The sequence below is a fragment of the Zea mays genome, chromosome 4 (genome assembly GCF_902167145.1).
Source record: "Zea mays cultivar B73 chromosome 4, Zm-B73-REFERENCE-NAM-5.0, whole genome shotgun sequence".
Taxonomy (NCBI): domain Eukaryota; kingdom Viridiplantae; phylum Streptophyta; class Magnoliopsida; order Poales; family Poaceae; genus Zea; species Zea mays.
Genome location: NC_050099.1, coordinates 181,071,315 through 181,081,096, shown reverse-complemented (window position 1 = coordinate 181,081,096; position 9,782 = coordinate 181,071,315). Strand labels below are relative to the sequence as shown.

Below are 9,782 nucleotides of genomic sequence, written 5' to 3'. Positions count from 1 at the left end.
GTATTTCTTAGGATTCCAAGTGAAACAACTCCAAGAGGGCACCTTCATTAGCCAAACGAAGTACACTCAAGACATTCTAAACAAGTTTGGGATGAAGGATGCCAAGCCCATCAAGACACCCATGGGAACCAATGGGCATCTCGACCTCGACACGGGAGGTAAGTCCGTGGATCAAAAGGTATACCGGTCGATGATAGGTTCTTTACTCTATTTATGTGCATCTCGACCGGATATTATGCTTTCCGTATGCATGTGTGCAAGATTCCAAGCCGACCCTAAGGAATCACACCTTACGGCCGTAAAACGAATCTTGAGATATTTGGCTTATACTCCTAAGTTTGGGCTTTGGTATCCTAGGGGATCCACTTTTGACTTAATTGGTTATTTGGATGCCGATTGGGCAGGGTGCAAAATCAATAGGAAGAGCACATCGGGGACTTGCCAGTTCTTGGGAAGATCCTTGGTGTCTTGGGCTTCAAAGAAGCAAAATTCGGTTGCTCTTTCCACCGCCGAAGCCGAGTACATTGTCGCAGGTCATTGTTGCGCGCAACTACTTTGGATGAGGCAAACCCTACGGGACTACGGTTACAAATTAACCAAAGTCCCTTTGCTATGTGATAATGAGAGTGCAATCAAAATGGCCGACAATCCTGTCGAGCATAGCCGCACTAAACACATAGCCATCTGGTATCATTTTCTTAGGGATCACCAACAAAAGGGGGATATCGAGATTTCTTACATTAACACTAAAGATCAATTAGCCGATATCTTTACCAAGCCTCTTGATGAACAAACTTTTACCAAACTTAGGCATGAGCTCAATATTCTTGATTCTCGCAACTTCTTTTGCTAGATTGCACACATAGCTCATTTATATACTTTTGATCATATCTCTTTCATATGCTATGACTAATGTGTTTTCAAGTCTATTTCAAACCAAGTCGTAGGTGTATTGAAAGGGAATTGGAGTCTTCGGCAAAGACAAAGGCTTCCACTCCGTAACTCATCCTTCGCCATCGCTCCAAGCCACTCTCCATCTTTGGGGGAGATAGCAAAAAGGACTTCATCTTTGGTATAATTTTAACTCATTTGTTTATGACCAAAGGGGAAGAAATTACTTAGAGGGCTCTAATGGTTCCGTTTTTGGCGATTCATGCCAAAGGGGGAGAAAATATGAGCCCAAAGCAAAAGAACCGCACCACCACCTAGTTTTTAAAATTGGAGATTTTCAATTGGTCAATTTCAAATTGGTATCTTATTATGTTCTAAAGGGAGAGGAAGTAGTATTTCAAAACTTGATATCTTAAAACCCTCTTGAACACTAAGAGGAGAATTTATTTGAGGGGGTGTTTTGTTTAGTCAAAGGAAAAGCATTTGAAACAGGGGGAGAAAATTTCAAAACTTGAAAATGCTTTACAAAATCTTATTCATTTACCTTTGACTATTTGCAAAAGAACTTTGAAAATGATTTACAAAAGAGTTTGCAAAAAAACAAAACATGTGGTGCAAACGTGGTCCAAAATGTTAAATAAGAAAGAAACAATCCATGCGTATCTTGTAAGTATTTATATTGGCTCAATTCCAAGCAACCTTTGCACTTACATTATGCAAACTAGTTCAATTATGCACTTTGATATTTGCTTTGGTTTGTGTTGGCATCAATCACCAAAAAGGGGGAAATTGAAAGGGAATTAGGCTTTCACCTAGTTCCTAAATAATTTTGGTGGTTGAATTGCCCAACACAAATATTGGACTAACTAGTTTGCTCTAGTGTATAAGTTATACAGATGCAAAATGTTCACACTTAGCCAATAAAAAGACAAAGAGTTGGGTTCAACACAAGAGCAAAGGAGCAACAGAAGGCTTCTCTGGTCTGGCGCACCGGACTGTCCGGTGTGCCACCGGACATGTCCGGTGCACCAGGGGACTCCAACTTCGAACTACTCGGCTTCGGGATTTTCCAGAGACCACTCCGCTATAATTCACCGGACTGTCCGGTGTGCACCAGACATGTCCGGTGCTCCAAGGAAGGGCGGCCTCAGGAACTCGCCAGCCTCGGGTTTTCACTTCTGCCGCTCCGCTATAATTCACCGGACTGTCCGGTGCATCTGCGGAGCAACGGCTACTTCAGGCGCCAACGGCTACCTGCAGCGCATTTATTGCGCGCCAGCGCGCGCAGAGCTCAGACACGCCCATGCTGGCGCACCGGACACTCTACAGAACATGTCCGGTGCGCCACCGGACATCAAGGCGGGCCCAGAAGTCAGAAGCTTCAACGGTCGGAATCCAACAGAACTGGTGACGTGGCTGGGGCACCGGACTGTCCGGTGCGCCATCAAACAGACAGCCTCCACCAACGGTCAAGTTGGTGGTTGGGGCTATAAATACCCCAACCACCCCACCATTCATTGCATCCAAGTTTTCCAGCTTCCAACCACTATACAAGAGCTAGCATTCATTGCAAGGCACACCAACAAGAGATCAAATCCTCTCCCAATCCCATTCAAAGCCCTAGTGACTAGAGAGAGTGATTTGTAGTGTTCAATTGAGCTCTTGCGCTTGGATCGCTTCTTTTCTTTCGCATTCTTTCTTGTGATCAAACACTCACTTGTAATTGAGGCAAGAGACACCAATCGTGTGGTGGTCCTTGCGGGAACTTTGTGTTCCAAGTGATTTGAGAAGAGAAGCTCACTCGGTCCGAGGGACCGTTTGAGAGAGGGAAGGGTTGAAAGAGACCCGGCCTTTGTGGCCTCCTCAACGGGGAGTAGGTTTGCGAGAACCGAACCTTGGTAAAACAAATCCGTGTGTCACACTCCTCATTTGCTTGCGATTTGTTTTACGCACTCTCTCGCGGACTCGTTTACATTTCTAACGCTAACCCGGCTTGTAGTTGTGTTTATATTTGTAAATTTCAGTTTCGCCCTATTCACCCCCCCCTCTAGGCGACTTTCAGCCGCCGCCTCCGCCGCCGTGTTCTCGGCCGTCGCATCCGTGTCTGCCGCCGCGTCGTCGTGCTCGAACAAGAAGGCCCCGACGGCCTTCGTGGCTGCTGCCTTCGCCAAGAAGCTGGAGACGCCGACGACGGCCGATGTCGCGCAGGAGAAGCACGAGGAGCTTGAGCGATGCATCGACGAGTGCGAGAGCGGCAGCGAGGTGGTGTTCAGGAGCATTGTTCGGAATAGGGTTTCGTTGCTCAACATCCATAGTCCGGCGATCTAGAGAATCGATCTCTCATATCAGTCGCCATCACAATTTAGTTAACGATTGTTGTATACTATGCTACATACGTATATATACAGTGTGAATACACGTTGAAACCATAGAGAATAAAAATATATATGTGCAGTTGGAAATAACACAGAAATTCAGTCAGCATGTATAGCCCCAGGGTAAATTATTAAAACTGTACTACTGTAATCATCAGGAGGGCATTATTTAAATGTTGTATGATTTACGCTAAAATTCGTACTCATTTACGCTGTTTTAGCTCACGTTTTACGCTGGAATCCGCCCGAGCAGAACCCGCGAACTACGGCTATAAATTAAAATTTATTTCCTTCTACTAATGCTCCTCAAACCGTAACTTTCCCTTTATTTACGCGATTATGCAGCACGTCTTTCCTTATATCAAACCGGTCAAGATTTATATAATGCATGGTTTATGCTATCATGTTACACATCGTTATGCAGTCGTAAACGGTTTATTTACGCATCGTTATGCAGTCGTTAACCGCCGCCAATATCACAGATACGAACATGAACGAGCGGTTGTAAATGAGAATTTGTTTCCTCCCGTAACTGTGCCTTTATTTACGCGAACGTGGAGCACGTCTTTCCTTATCTCAAACTGGTGGATATTTAAATGTTGCATGGTTTACGCTATTATGTTACACAGCGTTATGCAGTCGTAAACGGTGTACACATGGTAATATTCGTTCCCGTGATTCATGGTCCAAAAGATTCCTTCTATGCATGATTTATGCACATTTCTACATATATTTATGCGTGCGTATATCACCTGTCACGTCTCATCCGGGAATCGTGGCTATCATATGCATGGCTGACGCATGCTTGCGTACAGACCGCGATCTGGTTGGCGTCCTGGCCGGGGCTTCCCCCACTAACAGAAGCCCAGGGCTTCCATTACCTCTTCCCTATATATATATATATTATAGCATAATTGAAACCCATGGAATGAAAAAATAAGTGTTCCATATGTTACGCCTGTGCAGATAGAACTATTAAATATGTGTGAAGATTGTGTCTTCATGTGAAGGGGTATATCAAGATTTTCTCTAATTAATATTTGGTCACATGACTAGCAAACATGTTTTTTGATGACAACTCATGTTTTGCGAACAAAGCCAATAGCGGACATTTAATTGAGAAAACAGATGTCGAGCATTGCTGGAAAATCTACGTCAGTTTCGCATGCCTAAGGTGTTATCATGAAATAAATGGTTGTCTTGGCAAAATTTGTGGGCACATAAGTGCTATAACACATGGTGGGGCCCACGTCGTTAGGTAGAAACGTCAAGTGGAAGTCATGGGTTACATACGAAAAAGCTATAGTAACAATGGTGCGATAGAAAAGACTAGGTTGGAGTTTTATTTATAAAGGCACACCTTAAATCTAATATGTTGGCATCCAAAGCTCCAATGCCAATTTTGAAGCATTGGCATTTTAGGAAAACAACCTCCATAATATTTATTAATATATATTATAGCATAATTGTAACCATACAATGAAAAAAATAGGTGGTCATATGTTACGCCTATGCAGATAGAACTATTAAATATGTGTGAAGATTGTCTCTTCATGTGAATGGGTACATCACCATTCTCTCTAATTAATATTTGGTCACATGACTAGAAAAACATGATTTTGATGGCAACTAATGTTTCACGAACAAAGCCAATAACGGGCATTTAATCGAGGAAACAGACGTCGAGCATTGTCGAAAAAAATACGCCAGTTTCGCATGCCTAGGGTACTGTCACGAAACATAGTTGTCGTGGCACAATCATTGGGCATATAAGTGCCATAACATATGGTGGGGCCCAACATTGTTTGGTAGAAACGTCAAGTGGAGATCACATGGTTAGAAACAGAAGAGTTGTGTAACAATGTTGTGATAGCTGGAAGATAAAAAGGACTATGAGATTTTCATATTGCCCCTCACTAGATTGGATTTTTACAAAGGCGCACCATAACTCTACTCTTAATCTAGGTGATTAGACATTAATACTTTGCCATATAAAGCTCCTATGTCAATTTTGGACTATTGGGATTTTAGGAAAAACATCATACACAATATTTCTTAATATATAGTATAGCATAATTGTAACCCATACAATGAAAAAACATGTGCTCCATATGTTGTATATATGCAAATAGAACTATTAAATATGTGCCAGAGTTGTGTCTTCATGTGAAGGGGTACATCACCATTCTCTCTAATTAATATTTGGTCACAAAACTAACAAACATAATTTTGATGACGCCTCATATTTTACAAACAAAGCCACCATCAGACATTCAATCGATAAAATAGAAGAGTATGCTAGTTTCACATGCCTAAGGTATGATCATCAAACAAACGGTTGCACTTGCACAATCCGCGAGCACATAAATGCTAGAACACGTGGCAGGGGTCCACATCGTTTTCTAGAAGTGTCAAGTGTAAGTCACGGGGTTAGAAATAGAAGAGTTATAGTAACAATGGTGTGATATGTAGAAGATAGAAAGGACAAGGACATTTTAATATTGCACCTCATTGGATTTGATTTTAATAAAGGTGCAACTTAAATCTACTCTTATTCTATGTTATTAGTCATTTAATACGTTGGAATTCAAGGCTCAAATGTCAATTTTTTAGTATTAGAATTTTAGGAACTCCATAGCATTTATTGATATATAACATAACATAATTATTACCCATACAATTAAAAAAATAGGTGTTCCATATATTGTGCCTATGCGAATATAACTATTAGTTATATGACAATGTCGTGTCTTTATGTGGAGGGGTACATCACCGTTCTCTCTAATTACTTTTTTTGTTACATGACTAGCAAACGTAATTTGGATGGTACCTCATGTTTTGCGAACAAAGCCATCAACGGACATTTAATCGTGGAAACGTACACCGAGCATTGTCGATAAACTATGTTAGTTTCACATGCTTAAGGTACGATAAAAACATTTAATCGTGGAAACAGACACAATTTTGATGGTTCCTCATGTTTTACGAACAAAGTCGGTAATAGATATTTAATCGAGGAGATGGACACCAATAATCATTGCTAGTAAAACTATGTCAGGTTCGCATGCCTAGGGTACGATCATGAAATAAACGGTTGCATTGGCACATTCTATGGTTAGATAAGTGCTAGAACGCAAGATGTGGGGCCCACATTGTTCCATAGAAGCGTCAAGTGGAAGTCATGGGATTAGAAACGGAAGAGCTATAGTAACATTGGTGGGATAGCAGATAGCTAGAAGATATAAAGGACTAAGACATTTTTTATATTGCGGCTCACTAGAGTGGGGTTTTATAAAGCTATACCTTAAATATACTCTCAATATTGGTTATTATCCATCAATACTTTGGCATCCAAGGCTCTAATGTCAAATTTAAAGCATTAGAATTTTATGAAAACAGCCACCACAATATTCATTAGTGGAAAAGTAGGTGTTCTGTATATTGCACCTATGTGAATGACACACACATATACATACATACATATATATATAAGTCATGTCTTCATATGAAGGGGGACATCACCATTCTCTCTAATTAATCCTTGTTCACATACTAGCAAACGTAGTTTTGATGGTGCCTCATGTTTTGCGAACAAAGTCGGTAACATATATTTAATCGAGGAAACAAACGTCGAGCATTGCTAATAAAACTACGACAGTTTCTCATGCCTAAGGTACGATAATGAAAATTTTGCATTAGACGATCTACGGGCACATATGTGTCAGGTCACATGGTGGGGCATGACATTCGGTAGAAGTATCAAGTGGAAGTCATAGGGTTAGAAAATAAATAGCTATAATAATAGTGGTGCGATAGACGGAAGATAAAAAGGACTAGGGCATTTTCATATTGCCCCTCACTAGATTACAGTTTTACAAAGGTAAACCTTAAATTTACTCTTAATCTAGGTTATTAGTCATCAATACTTTGGCATCCAAGGCTTCAATGCTAAAATTGAATTATTGGAATCTTGGAAAAACAACCTCCACAATATTTATTAATGTATAGCATAACCCCTGTAATAAAAAATAGATGTTCCATATATTGCGTCTATGTGAATGTAAATACTAAATTTGTACCAAACTTGTGTCTTCATGTGAAGGGGTACATAACCACTCTCTCTAATTAATCTTTGGTCACATGACTAGCAAACATGTTTTTATGGCACCTTATATTTTGCGAACAAAGCCACTAGCAGACATTTAACCGAGGAAACCAACGTCGAGCATTGTCAATAAAAACTATGTCGGTTTTGTATGCCTAAGGTACAGTCACGAAACAAATGGTTGCCTTGGCACAATCTACAACCATAATTGCTAGAACACATGATGGGGGCCCACATCATTCGGTAGAAGCATCATGTGGAAGTCACATGGGTAAAAATGAAAGAGTTGTAGTAATAACAATGTGGTAGGCAAAAGATAGAAAGGACTAGGGCATTTTCATATTGCTCCTCACTAGATTGGAGTTTTACAAAGGAACACCACAAATCTATTCTCAATTGAGGCTGTTAGACATTTATACTCTACTATTGAATGATCCAAAGTTACATTTGGAACATTATGATTTTAGGAAAAACAACATCTACAAAATTCATTCATAAAAAGTATAACATAATTGTAATGAATACTATTAAAATATTTAGGTTTTCATATAGTCGACATATGAAATAGATCTAAACTTTTGAATTTAGTATCAGAGTTGTGTTTTCATTAGTATGGTACTGTCATTATTCTCTCTAATTGGTTGTTTGGCATATAAGAAAAGTATGTGACACCCTCATATCGATGTTTAGTCATATGACTTGTGTAAATGTAATCTAATAATTGCATGGGTCTAACAAACAAAACTAGTAGCGAACATTTAATCGAGAAAATAGGCATCATTACAGAAGAAACTACAAAATTTACCATGCCTAAGGTATGGTCATGAAGAAAAAACTATCTTTGCACAATCTGTAAACACATATGTGGTTAGAACACACGGTGGGGAGTCCCTCGTACCAACCTTTTGGTCATATTTTACTCTTGTAGATGTAGTCATGGTGGTGTCATGGGTGGCGAACAAAACTCAGCAACGAAAGTTTAATCAAGTTTTGGACTAACTTCTACTCAACATTGTGAATTAGATATGTTAAGTCCACACTATCTCTCATACATAATTTCTTAAGGGTGTTTGAATGCACTGGAGGTAATACTTAGCTCTTAAAATTAGTTGAAGACATCCAAACACTTTAGCTAATAGTTCAACTATTAATTAGTTGATAGTTGGCTAGCTATTTGTTAGCTAGCTAATTTTACTAGCAATTTTTTAGCCAACTAACTATCAGCTCTAGTGCATTCAAACACCCGCTTAGTCCATTCTAAGTAGTGGACTAACAATGTCTACACTATTTCTTAGATATATTTTCTTACCTAACTCCTCACCGTGGGAGAGTCTATGTTGCTTTCTTGTTTACTAGAACAGACGGCGCCCCTTCGGGCGCCCTATCCTGTTCAAACTTTTGGAAAACTTAAAGCGTTCAGTATTTAGTAGTTTCATAATTTAAGAATTTTAAAAGACTAACATTGATGTATCAAAAAGACTATGTACACTTATTTCTGGGTGTACTCTATATAAACCGACAAAAACAGGAAGGACCAAGAAAATATACTCTAGTAATAAGCGTAAACTGGAATCATTTAGGAACAGTTCTGTGATCAGTCTGTGTCAAAGCTGTCCATCTCGTACGTGGGATCAAAGCTGTGTCACAGGCGAACCGACTGGAGGTGCTGGCCGGGTTGCTCGTGTACTGGAATCATTCTGTGATCTATACACAAACATTTTCATTCTGTGATCAAGATATTACTATATCTTTCTGGAACAGTTATAGATAATCTGAATCAATGGTACCTAACTTAAGCACGCCAAATTGATGCAGTAGTACAGGACATCAAAGAGTGGGGTTCGGTGACCGTTATTATTATTTCTGCGGTATTCTTCGTCTTTCACAACATTGTAAACAGTTGGAGGGATGCTTCCTTCCGTGTAAACTGCTTCCAGAGGAATCCTGCAGAAGCCCAGGCCACACTCGATTGAAATAATATACATTGAGAACGTTAAAATTTGGATCCCAAAACACCTCCAAAATCAAAAGTTGATATAGACCATACTATTCGTAGAGAATAGAGTTTAAATATAGTTACATGGATAGATAAGCTGATGGAGATAGGCTAACTAACTACTTACGTTGCCTCACCAACAAAATCGTCATCAGTGCCACCGTCACTGTCCATGATTTGGATGAACAGTGCTGCTGCGCCATCGGAGACTGTGAACACGAAGGTCTTGTTCCACTCAGGTTCACAGCCTTTGCCTGCAGTGCACAAACAACAGGTCAAGTTCTTTGTTTCTAAACAACAGGTCAAGTTCTTTGTTCCTAAACCCGCTCCTGCAACCTTAAACAAGAGACTAAGTACGTTCAACCTAGACTGAACAGGTATTTTTCATTTGGCGGGGGTCAAAAAAATACAAGAG

General features: G+C 39.9%; 1 long non-coding RNA gene across 1 annotated transcript; it reads right to left on the bottom strand.

The window, feature by feature from the left end:
• Positions 1-9,099: 9,099 nt before the first annotated feature.
• On the bottom strand, positions 9,100-9,575 carry LOC111591319 (uncharacterized). Its single transcript, XR_002750486.1, has 2 exons — positions 9,495-9,575; positions 9,100-9,315 (listed from the first exon to the last, which is right to left on the bottom strand). It is a non-coding gene; the product is annotated as an uncharacterized lncRNA (long non-coding RNA).
• Between the last annotated feature and the right edge of the window lie 207 nt (positions 9,576-9,782).